Here is a 13,925-nt window from a genome sequence, read left to right on the forward strand (position 1 = left end):
TGTGCAATTCATTTTCGTTGAATGTACGACCGACGTTTCAGCCTTTATGGTCGTATATGATCTTAACGGGCACTGTGAGGAGTTTGTTGCATTCTATTGTGCTTTATTCAGTTGTGGTTCTATTCTGGTAAATTCCAATCTATTCCAGTCTAATCTATTATTCTCTGGAGTACCAGAACATAGCACTTGGTGAAGCTCTCTAAGCAGATCAACCACTTGCCTGTAGCCTCTTAAGAGTCCGTCTCGGTCTCTAGGCGAAGTCAATTCCCCTCTCAGATTAAAGGAGTATCTCTAAGTGCCCAATCCGTGACGTTGATAAAAAAAAGCTTTTTAATCCATTGAGATCGTACCCCGGTGCGAACCACCCCCCCTCCCTTGGACCCCTGGCATCAGGTGTCTGCTCCACTCAGCCCGGGTCTGGACAGTGTTGGGTCTCTGGAGTGTGTTTCCCTGTGCACTGTGTGGTGAGACGGCAGGCCTAAAAAAAGGACCCCCTCTGTCTGCCACTCACTTGAGCAGCTCCCTCTGAGATAACATCTGCCAGGGGAGCTGCTCCGCAGTGGCCACACCAGGAGACGGACGCACATGAAAGTCCTGTCACTCACTTGGCGGGACGGCAACCGGCAGCGGTTCCCATCATCCATGGACCCAAGGTCTAATATCTGGTGCACTGAGTGCCACTGATGGTCTCTCTCTCTCTCCGTCTAATGGGTCTGATGATACCCTTCATCCTCATGGTGAGTGTGACATGAGCTGATAGTCATGGACATTTATTATTATTATTATAAATACAAAGGAAAAGATTGAGAGTAGTTAGTACATATTGGGCATGCCGTGCTCGTGAAATGTACATGTCCAGACATTGGTCTTATGGCTGACCTCTTGGCTGACCTTTCTCGTGACATCATGGCCTTGCGTAACAGCTCAGCCCCCCCCCCCCCACACACACACACACACACACACACACACCACAGAGACATTACACATGCGCACACAGCCACACACACACACACACGCATGCGTGCACACACACACACACACACACACACACACACACACACACACACACACACACACACACACACACACACACACACACACACACACACACACACACACACACACACATCACACACACATCACACACACAATATATTCATCAGGGTTATTGTAGTAGTTTTCAGTCGTTTCAGTTTGTATCCAGAGAGGGTTTGCTATAGTTTCAATTGGGTTTTTATGGTTTCAAATAGTTTTTAGTTTAGTTTTATTAGTTCCAGCATTTGTTTTATATAACAGGGCTGACTGGGGCACGATTAAAAAAAAGTTCAGAATAGGTATTGTGTAATACAAACACACCACACACACTGTGAAGGCAACTGGGATGCAGACATCCCAGTCTCAATGTACTTATTCACCAGTGACTCCATTGTGTGTGACACATTTGGATAAATTGACAATGACTTGCACTAGACATTATTTGTATATTTTGATTACAATTTTAGTTTGTTTTGTATAGGTAGCCAGTAGTAGCCACTGTAGTTTCAGTTGGTTTCTTCTAAAGGATAGTTTATGTTTGTTTCAGCTAACTAAAAATGTGTTTTTCACCTGGTTAGACTACTGTCTCTCTTCCTGCTCTTTCTCTCTAGTGATCTGAGGCTGAGGTTACACCTTTCGTATCATCTTCGTATTGTTTTCTTATACGCATCGCCGCGTATCGCCGCGACGTCATGCGCCTCGAGTCACACTTTCGTTTTTTTTTCGTTTTTGTCACCAGAGCACACTGATGTAGTACACTGCCAAAGCAGTAGGTGGCAGTAGGTGGCAAACATGAAGGCAATTTCAACCAATCAGAACGAATGTGCCAATACACTTCCTGGTGGAAGCTCCAGCAAAGAAAATGTCAATAAAGCAGGCGCCTATGCCGCGCCACCATCTAGCTTTACTCAATGCAGCAATAATTTTTCAGCAAAGCCTAATAAAAGTGCAATAAACAAAACGGATACATTCACTGTGTGTTCTGCCTGTCATTTGTTGATGAAACAAAACTAACATCAACACAAGTGACCACCAAGAGCGGATAGTTTAGGCTAAAAAACGATCGGTAGCATTGTAGCATTGTTAGCTGCATGCTAACGTCAATGGAGTATGCCATTATAACAATATAGCATTGTGGCTAGAAGCTAACGTTAGCTCACGCTACTTAGCCAGCATCAAAACTGATGATATCGCGAGCTATCAGTAGTTAGATAACATTAGAGACAACGCTGTGTGTATTAAACAAAGGTGAATAGATGACTGGGCCATTTTGTTTAATGCTTCTTAAGTTGAAAGAGGAACTCTGAGCTAACAGGGTCTGAATCCTGATAGCTCACGTTAACCAGCTGCTCATGCAATCGGTAATGCTAGCAGAATGAATGGATGTAAACTTTATTTAACATATTGCATATGGGTACAATACAATACGGCTCAATACAAACAATTGTTAAGGGAATGCAGACTGTTGTAGCTTGGACTGGGGTCATTATAACAATAACTTGACAACACATGGTAGCTGAAGCTATTTGGGACACGGAGCTCTGTCCCAAACACACACACTGTACACAGGAAGGGCACGCAGATGGTATCTACTGCGCATGGGCGTTTTCGCAACAACTGCTCCGTGCTGACTACACGCTGTATTCCTGGCGTTTTTTTTGCGTATCTCCAAACGCAAACACAATTTTGCGTTTCAGCCGTATCCACAAAAAAACGCCAAAAAACGCATTTCTGTGTAGATAGGACATGAAACGTCGTCAAAAACGTATAAAAAAACGCCAGGAATACACTAGTCTAACCATAGCCTGACAGTCTGGGCTCTTCACACACCTGTTTCACACCTCCTTCACACCTCCACCACACTTTGTCATGTCAGGGTTTAATGACGTACTGTATCAGTCGTTGTGTACGTGTGAAGCGTTAGAACTGTTGAGAGAAGCAGAAGCTTTGTTGGATTATGGTCCTGGAACCTGAGTGCTGAAGGTATTACTTAACAGTTAATGTTAACAGTTAATGTCAAAAGGTGTGGAGTGAGCCTCTGGTTGCTAATGACAGATGTCACAGGGGTGGGTGTGTGGACTTTGGCGTCGTCCACTTTATATGGACCAGTTTGGAACGATTGATTATCATACTGTGTGGAGTAGAGGTATGTTTATGTCATTAAGTTTGTGGAGTTTTTATTCTTAAAATGTTGACACCATCAACAACTTCCAATGTACTGTCGTATAAGTGCAGTACATCTCAAGCCCACATGGCTCAATAATGTCCACTGCTAAGCTAGGTCCAACATTCACAAATACATTTCAAGTTTCTTTATTAGTTGTCATACAGAAGTACAGGATACTTTTATACAAAATGCTTCTTTCTGTTACGCTCCAGAGACTGTGCTAGGCAAAAATAGATAAGTATAAAATAAGTATAGCAAGTATAAATTAGAAGTCAAGTACGTAGACAAAAATGTTCAGTATATACATATACAATGCTCAATGTAGAGTAGAAGTAACTGAGTTACCATACAATATGCTATACAGTGCAAAGGATGAGGTACAATTTAGGTACAATTTACAGTAGGGTGTAATGAGGTATGGGTTGTAGTGCAAATTCTTTACCAATAAATATAAAGTGTGCTTAGGTGTTCTAAAGTGGTTAAAGTGGGTGCTGCAGTGAGTTGTATGTTTAAAGTGAGTGTGTGCGTGTGTGCGTGTGGATGTGTGTGATTTGTAATGTTAATAGTTTTTTATAAATAGTATCAATTTTGACAAAACAATAGGTAATTGGATAAATTCACACACACTATATAAAATCGTCATATTTAATTGACATTGCAATCAATAACAGCCTGAAGGCTGTTTACTGCTAACCAAGCAGGGCTTAATGGGGTTTTAGGTGTACAGTGGACTCTATAACAGAATGCAGTACCCAGTATGTAGATGTGGAGGGATATGTACTGTAGTAATGAATATCTAAAGATTATCAATAAACTATTAAAAACATATGTATAAGCTCTCATTTCAAATGTCTGTATTATCATCTATTTATTTTTACATCAAATTATATAGGGCCCATGTTACCAACACAGGTGAAATATGTTGCAGGTAACACATTGTGTTTAAAGAGTTGCCATCCAACAGGTATAATTCCTTATTATCACTTATATTTAGGACCACATTGAAAATAAGCTTTGTTGATTACTTTTCTTAAGAATGTGTATGAGAAGCTTGCTTCAAATGTATGTGTTTTGTTTATATTTTCAAAGTTGTCAAATAAATAAAATCAATCAATTACTATATATTTTTTATAATGGTAACATGTTGGGGTTTAAGACATTTGGATGACTCATATAGCAGATGTTTGGATAGTGACCAATTTACCAATACTTGCCATAACTCGATGCCAAAACTGTCTTTTATTTTTATTTATTTATTTTATTATAAACCTAGACAGTTTTTTCAAAAAGACTGGCTATATCGTTATGATCCACAGGACATTTACGTTAGACATCTAAGAAAGGAGCCATACTTAGGGGATCGTTTTTTACCTATATCTTTGACAAAGTGTTCGATTGGGTTCCTGATCACTCCATAGTGTCCAGTCATTTATATATCTTTGTTTTACGAGTGGAATCTTTGAACTATTTTAACTGAGTATCCTATTCGTTCTGTTTTGTTCTATTTTGTTTTGTTCTGTTTTTGTTCTGTTCTGTTCTGTTTGTTCTGTTTTGTTTTTTTTGTATTTTGTTTCTTAGTTTAGGTCACCGTTATCCTCTCCCCTCATCCTTTTATTGTAAAGTGCCTTGGGTACACGAAAGGCGCTATATAAATTCAAGCCATTATTATTATTATTAACTATTAGTTGATACATTCTGTATTGTAGTAACTAGCGGTTGTTAGCATTTAATATGAACATAACTAAACTCTTATTTAGTTAAACAAAGTTAAACTCTTGACATTGGACTCTATGCCTAACATTGAGACATTGTATTTAATGATATGTCTATATAATCAGCATTGTTTTGTATTAGTGTTTCATTAGTCTAAATTAAAGTGGCCCATTATCTTGGGATATGTGTTTCAACTGGGGTAGCTTGTTCCATCTGCTAGTAGTGTGCATGTAAGGCCATGATGTCACCATGAGGAGAAAGGTCGGCCAAGAGGTCAACCATAAGACCAATGTCTGAACATGAACACCTGTTGACGTGCATGCACATTTCACGTGCATGGTGTGCTTAATACTACTATTGACTTATCAAAATGGGGGAAAAAATGGAAAAAAAACAGGCATAGCTATTCACTTTTAGCTACTCACAGAACAATTGTTTAGAAGTCTTTGAACAAATATATTTTTACACCCATGCACAAAGCATGAAGAGTATATTGTAATCACTTGTTTGTGTGTGTTTGTGATCACAGCAGTGGTAACCCACACATCTCTTATTCAATTTGGATCAAACTTGGTTCAGAGGTTGATCGTAAGCCAAGGACCTGCATGCGCTATTGAATTATCATTATTACTTATTTTTCCAAATCAGTCAAAAGATCGACAATGCAGACCACTGTCAAGCCATTGGTGTGTATGTGAGGGATCGAGATAGTGACAAACAGAAGATCTCCAACTGAGGGGTTCTAGGTGGGGACACAAGCTAGCGTTACCCTGTCCACACAATGTTATAATGAGCATCCTGGGTCTTCACAGCTAAATATTCATGACTGGAGGGCTGGTTTACAGGTCGACGTTCACTGCGAGCGTGGGTGTTGCCTCTCTCTGAGAACCACTCTAGTTCACTAGAACATAAGCTTGGCCTGTAGATTCAACAAGGCAGACGGAAGAACTTCAAACAATATCTAACTGTGACTTTAAAGCCAAACATTCTTTGTAGAAGCAAACTGATGGTGTTTATCTAAACAGCGTGGTCCGCTGAAGGAGATGAGCCGGAAAAGACGGCGACCTCCCTTTGTTCTGGTGAAGGGGGGGTGGAGGGGTGTTGGGGGGGATTGGAGGGGGTGAAACGTGAGTTTCAACATAGCTCCCCCTCCGGAAAACCTCAGACCGATTCAACATCCATCCCTCTCCGTCTTTCTTTCTGTTTACTTCTAAGTTCATGAGTTTACATGCCAATTCCATTACAGGGATTAAAATAGTTTGTCCAATCCATCCTCAAACTCAACCCCACCCCCGCCCCCACCCACCACCCACCACCCCCTCGTCCTTTCCCCTTCCTTAACCCCAAGCGCCACTTAGAGGCTTTCAGGTCCCAGGGCTGAGTCGGGGGATTACTGGACAAACCCGCCGTGGCGCAGGCCATTACCCGGAGAAACGGGAGGCGGCCACGTTGAAGAATGTTCCAGCGAGAAGCCCCTGTGCGGCGTTAGTGAAAGCTAAGGTTTGATCAATGGCTGGGGCGCGTGTCTGCACTAGTGAACACTTCACAGGGCGTCTGAAAGAAAAGGTGTGTTATGACATCAGTCTGGGGGTCTGGGTCACCTTTGAGCTGCTGTTGATTAAGGGCCGGCGTTCACAGGTGAGCGGCTCCAAGCAGGATTTAGTGACATTAGGCGCAGAGGTGAAATCACCCAACGCCCTCAGTAAACGTGCCGTCAACGCTCCGCTGACCTCTCCCGAATGGCCAAAGGCAAGTGTCACAAGATAACTGAGCTCATTGACCATGCTTAGCTCACTCAGAAGAAGATGGGTGACACTAGATAACTGAGCTCAATGACCACGCTTAGCTCAGAAGAAGAAGATGACCACGCTTAGCTCAGAAGAAGAAGATGAGCACGCTTAGCTCAGAAGAAGATGACCACGCTTAGCTCAGAAGAAGAAGATGACCATGCTTAGCTCACTCTGGAGACAATGACCACGCTTAGCTCACTCAGGAGACGATGACCACGCTTAGCTCACTCAGAAGAAGATGTCCATGCTTAGCTCAGAAGAAGATGACCACGCTTAGCTCAGAAGAACATGACCATGCTTAGCTCAGAAGAAGATGACCATGCTTAGCTCAGAAGAAGATGACCACGCTTAGCTCAGAAGAACATGACCATGCTTAGCTCAGAAGAAGATGACCACGCTTAGCTCAGAAGAACATTTTAATCTTGACTTAGGCATTAGCTACCATGCCATGCAGTTGAAACTTCGAAGTATTCAGGTCATTCTTTGTTTGACAAATCACTTGTCTTCTTAAGGCTGTCAAAGTTAACGCGGTATTAACTCGTTATCGCCCGATTCTATTAACGCCAACATTTTTTTTAACTCACGATTAACTAAAAAAAAAAAAAAATTATTTTATTTATTAAATTTTTTTTTTTTTTTTACTAGACTTCACTCAGGTGTATTATTGATGCTCTCATTGATACTATGTTTGTTTCTGACGTGTGTGTGTGTGTGTGTGTGTGTGTGTGTGTGTGTGTGTGTGTGTGTGTGTGTGTGTGTGTGTGTGTGTGTGTGTGTGTGTGTGTGTGTGTGTGTGTGTGTGTGTGTGTGAGAGATATATAGAGAGAGAGGGGGGTGAGAGAGATGAGGAAGGGGCAAGAGAGAAAGAGAGCTGGGAGAGTGTGTGTGTGAGAGAGAGAGGGGGGGTGTGTGATTAATCAGCCCTTGTGTGGGTGAATGTAACAAGTTCCTAACGTTTTCTTCCCCCTATTATTTCATGCACACTTTATTCATTGTTTTAAATTATTATTTTCTTTTAAGTTATTTTGTGCATCACTCTGTTTTGAATTTGATGCAAATTTGCAATGCATGAGGGTCATCCTTTTGTGTTAAATGGCTGCATAAAGCAAGCATTTGTTGACTCGCATGTTGATAAGAGTATTAAAACTTGGAACTTGAAAAAGATCTGTTTAAGGTAGAAAAAAAAGCAATTAATTTGCGATTCATCGCGAGTTAACTATGGACAATCATGCAATTAATTGAGTTAAATATTTTAATCGATTGACAGCACTACGTTCTTACACAACATCACCATCATTGACCACCAACCCCTTAGAGATCAGGTTCACACGCGTCCTCCACTTTTACTGCAGACAGCAGATCTCCATGCCTGGCAGAGGACACACATTAACTTTAACAAAAGACAATTGTATCATTATGTCTTTTATTTTCTGCTACACAGTAAATTTAGCAGAGTAAGTTTTACTCAAATTGAGTACATTTGACTCTTACGTATGAACACAGGATTCTTATAGTACTTAACCAAACACTTGTCATGTGGCATGTATTGAGTATATGTATTATGTGTGTGTGTGTGTGTGTGTGTGTGTGTGTGTGTGTGTGTGTGTGTGTGTGTGTGTGTGTGTGTGTGTGTGTGTGTGTGTGTGTGTATATATATATATATATATATATATTGTGTGTATGTCTGTGTGTATATATATATATTCGATATATATATATCGAATAGAGAGGGAGCCAGTAGTCCCCTCCCCACATACACACACGCACACAATCAAAGTATAGGCATGTAGGTCTGAGCCACCCAGGGTTGGTAATCTCCCTCCGAACTGAAGGGGCTCTGAGAGGCTAAGCTTGGTCAACACATAGGAGGCGACCTCCATAACAAGAGCCACAGGTGCCTCTATAGAGCAGCTCCTCCGACTAGGCCTGGGTCTGGGGAATCTCTATCCGGCATAGGTAGCAGTCGCCATTCCTGGGTAGCAGGAGCCCAATGTGGCCCCTAAACTCTCCCAGAGGAAGTCCAACCAACCCACATGCATCTAACCACTATCCTCCGCTTTGAATTAGGCATTTTTAAACACCGCTAGTCCGTTATCCGTCATCGTATCGCATGCCTTTATTCTGTTCAATGGCGTCATGTTGTGTAAGAAGACGCACAAGCGATTTGTCAAACAAAGAAAGTCCTGAACTGGGACAGACTAAAATGTCCCATGGAAGCGCTGTGATTCAGGTGTAGCCCGGACCGGGGGAATCCATGGACATGAATGAGATGTTTACTAGCTAGCTCCCCTGTGAGAGTGAGGACGAAGAGGCTTTTGATTTGTTAGGGTGAAGGGGGGTTACTGACTGCTGTGTTGCCAGCAACACTGTCCCAGTTGAATCCAGTGCGTGCGTGCGTGCGTGCGTGCGTGCGTGCGTGCGTGTCTGAGATCCGATTTCTGAGATCCGATTTCATGTCAATTGGTGATGCTGTACTAGTATTGTGGATGTTTTTCTCATATTCATGTTGACATCTGATTCTATTTTATATGCATATGCTCAAATGTTTTGAAGCATTATGTTTCATAGTGAAAGTTGAAAGGGGTAATATTTTCAAGACTGTGGGTATAATCATGCCATTGGCCAACTATTTCAGTCGGAATTCTCTTCCCCTTCCACTGTCTGTGACACAAGGGCACCATCGCTGCATCCCAGGATGATTGTAAGAAATACAAACACGCCAGAGTGTTTTTCCCCTATAGCGGAATGATAATAGGTTCAGCCAGACCTCTCTCCAGTGCTGGCACAGCGCTAACGTAGTGTACGGTAACATAGTGTGAAGAGAAGAATGGCTTCGTGAGACGATGCCACCTCCAACCCTACTAAAATTGTTTATGTTTATTTTATTTGATAGAAGATATTGTTATATTTATTGACACAGTGTGTGATACAAGGACAGAACGTATGTGTCATCCAGACATGGGTTTGAAAATGTATGCAAAATAAATTCCATTCAAACTATAGCTTTCAAAGAGAAAACGTGAGAAAAATCTTCTTTTTCATATAACTTCACATCACAGATAATACTTTTTGGAATGGCTTTTATCATAAACAAGCACTGATCCGGCAATATCTGGATATGAGCCAATACTAATATGACCCTAATTAATGTTATGATGATAATATTCCAACTTTAATGTATCTGTATGGCTCTAGACGATGTGACGTCCACACAGTAGCCAACACTTAAAGACCTGCCTTAGCAGTAGTTCACCTTTCCTACCTTTTCTGTAACTGCACTCTCCCCACGGTCTAGTGCAGGATTCACAGCACAGTCCAAAACGCTATTAGTAAACTCTCTCCCCAAGACCATAAACTAGACTCAGACTTAAACCATTGTTGTTACCAAGAAGAGAAATCTGGAGCTGATCTGTATGGAATGAATCGGGGAAGATGATGAAGGTGAATGCGGGGGGCGACCCTGGGGGATTTTCCGAGGGACATAGGGGAAATTTTTTGGCAGCAGGACTGGGATGAGTCACCTGCAGTCAGAACGCCTTCTAACAAGTGGTCCTTATTTGCCTTTTGTTAATGGGCAGGTGGTGGGGGGTTGTGTGTGTGTGTGGGGGGGGGGGTTTAGAAGCCAGTGTAGATCTTAAATAATAATATTATATAGTAAACACTATATCATTATTCATGTATACTCTTATCGGGGACAGAGTTTGAAATAAAGTAATATCGTCTCATCCTAAGATGTTTTGTTAAAAAGATTTGACCTGGCTGCTATTGACTCCCGGTCAATAGGATTTGAATCGGAAGTACACGAGACAGACTGAACCGCCAATGAACTGTACGATGACGAAGTCCCCACAGAGAGACCGAAGACAAAGGAATTAAGGAATGGTGTTGAAATGCAGTTTGATGTGTGTTATCCAGAGTCATGCAGAGGGCACGCACCAGAGGGTGAGGGGTATGTGTCTCTCTGAGTCACAAAGAATGTCCCCAAAGCCACACACACACACGCACACACACACACACACACACACACACACACGCACACACACACACACACGCACGCACACACGCACACACACACACACACACACACACACACACGCACACACACACATGCACACACACACACACACACACACCATTGTACCGATTATCTGCTGCTTTTGTTTCACGTGGAGATGTATTCATTCATTCATTCATTCATTCATTCATTCATTCGTTCATTCATTCATTCATTCATTCATTCATTCATTCATTCATTCATTCATTCATTCATTCATTCATTCATTCATTCATTCACTCTTTATTTATTCTTGAAGGATCCTTGAGAGTAAACTCTCATTTACCATGATGCTGAGAAAAATACAACACACAATGAATATAAAATAAAAACAAGAAAGTCAACAATGAAACAAACTACTGCAGACTGGGGTGAAATGGTTGCTCATTCAAGATTTAAACTGCCCAAAGGATACTAATGTATTGAGTTTTAAGGCACATTGCAAGACGTTCCACGTGTCGGGGGCACAGAGCTATAAAAGCAGATTTCCCAAAGTTCAACGCAAACTCTGTGTTTGAAGTGTGAGCCAATCATTGGAGAAAATATGATAAGGTCCAGAGGCCTGGTCCAATAATGAAGTGATATAAGGGGGAAGATCTCCAAAATGGCTTTATAGAAACATATGCCAGTGGAAATCATGTCTCTGTAAGATTATGCTTAAAGGGCAAGACAATCATGAGATAACTAGCGCAATGAGCTTCCAACCCAAGCTTAAAAGAGACAATTCTAGCCTGGCAGAGTGACGGACAGATAAAACAACAAATGTTAATTCTGACTCAAACAGGGCCTTGAAAACATTGTGCAAGATATCATGAAAGATGTCATAAAAGATATATCTCTATGTTATAATCAGCCTTTTGCATCGATTCACTGCACTGTCGTTTATCAAAAAGCTAAATCGAATTTCTCAGACATTTACCCATGAAGTATCAATGCTGTAGGTCATAATCTTCATCTGTTTTCTTTTCATCGTATTCTTTCAAATGATCGCCTGATGGAATCCAGGATGAAAGTCAAAGATTTTTTATTTTTTATAAAAGAGGCAGAGAGGAACACGATGTGAGAAAATGTCAACCGGCTGGCACCCAGGTCCCCTGTTTAGACCACTGTTCATCCCAGGTCCCCTGGCCAGCGCTTCCTGTTTAGACCACTGTTTATCCCAGGTCCCCTGGCCAGCGCTTCCTGTTTAGACCACTGTTCATCCCAGGTCCCCTGGCCAGCGCTTCCTGTTTAGACCACTGTTTATCCCAGGTCCCCTGGCCAGCGCTTCCTGTTTAGACCACTGTTCATCCCAGGTCCCCTGGTCAGCACTTCCTGTTTAGACCACTGTTCATCCCAGGTCCCCTGGCCAGCGCTTCCTGTTTAGACCACTGTTCATCCCAGGTCCCCTGGCCAGCGCTTCCTGTTTAGACCACTGTTCATCCCAGGTCCCCTGGTCAGCACTTCCTGTTTAGACCACTGTTCATCCCAGGTCCCCTGGCCAGCGCTTCCTGTTTAGACCACTGTTCATCCCAGGTCCCCTGGCCAGCGCTTCCTGTTTAGACCACTGTTCATCCCAGGTCCCCTGGCCAGCGCTTCCTGTTTAGACCACTGTTCATCCCAGGTCCCCTGGCCAGCGCTTCCTGTTTAGACCACTGTTCATCCCAGGTCCCCTGGCCAGCGCTTCCTGTTTAGACCACTGTTCAATCTCAGTCAAATCCCCCAGCATGGCCTTGCGAGGAGGGTGTTTCTCAGGGCGCTTACGTGACCCCGAGCCAGAGAACCAGAGAGATCCAGATCAGATTTGAGGCATTACGGATTCATTGCGGCCAATTTTTCTATGCTGTGTCTTGATTTCGAAACCCCTTAGGACTCTTTTTTAGCTGTATGAAATTATATTCACAGAGATTCTTGAGGATGGACAAACTGCTTGCAGCTTCACTGACCCACCAATAAATTAAATATACAGTCAATATTTGTACTCCCGTGTCCATAAGCTCACGTTTAGCATATAGGCCTACTGTTTGGTAATTTATTATGAGCTCTGTCAATGCATTTGAGAAAGACAAAAATGTCCTGTGCACATAGCCTCTTATTCAATTTGGGTTATTGATTGGGCCTTGAACTGCATGGTGAAGGACACTGGGAAGGGTACAGGCAGAGATATAAACTGGCGAAAGGCGTTTGGAAACTTGGACAGTATGATCAAAGACTGAAGGCTTTTTGAAACTTGGGCAGTATGATCAAACATATTTTTCTTCAACAGTTTTGAGAAGAAACTATCTGGACATTCCCAACTTGATAAGGTTTTTTTTCCAGTTAAACTATTTTCTGGAACTTGGGGCAGATCAAACTTATTTGCCTCTTGGACAGTTGGACAAAGGAAAACTATCATCACAATTTGATGACGATGGTAACAATAATTTCCATGGGAACATATGGAGGTTACATTATGTGGAATATGACTATAAAACATGTTCTCTTATTTAATTGACTGTAGGCGTGTGCATTTTATTGTCATGTGGCTCCTTAATAATAATAATAATAATAATAATAATAATACTACACAACATGTATGCTCTATTTCCAAAGATATTCTAGCAGACTTCTAAAGCTATAATGCTCAATCCCTAGAAACAGTATGCTGTTATACAGCACGACGGGGAGCGTGTGGAGTTTCTCCATTTGCGTGAATGGCAACGGGCCAGGGGGAGATATAGAAGGCCTAATAATGGACATGTAATTACGTCGTTATCAGGCTTGAGTAGGCCTATGGGGATATACGCCTATATGTTGGAATATGCATATAAGCGAAAGTATGGAGAAAAATAAATAACCAATCGGTATTTTGACAAAATATGCGAGCTTGCGAAAAAGAAGCTAGCTTAACATACCAGGCGTGGGGCCTATAATGTATTTATCATGGAAGGAGGGGAGAGACGATGGGCCTATAGCATTGATTGATTTATTGAAAACTTTATTAACAGATTGCAGAATGGGTACAATACAGTACAGCTCAATACACACAATTGTTAAGGGGATGCAGACCAGAGAAAGACTTTCGTCTTGTTTGCATCAGGGTCCCCCATTTTCAATTCATCAGGATTTATTATTGTTGCGTTATATTGTACATTCACAAGTTGATTTCGCTTAACAAAAAAATAATATATTTTGCCCATCGGTACTA

This window comes from Notolepis coatsorum, assembly GCF_963971535.1.
Source record: "Notolepis coatsorum genome assembly, chromosome: 3".
NCBI classification, from domain to species: Eukaryota; Metazoa; Chordata; class Actinopteri; order Aulopiformes; family Paralepididae; genus Notolepis; species Notolepis coatsorum.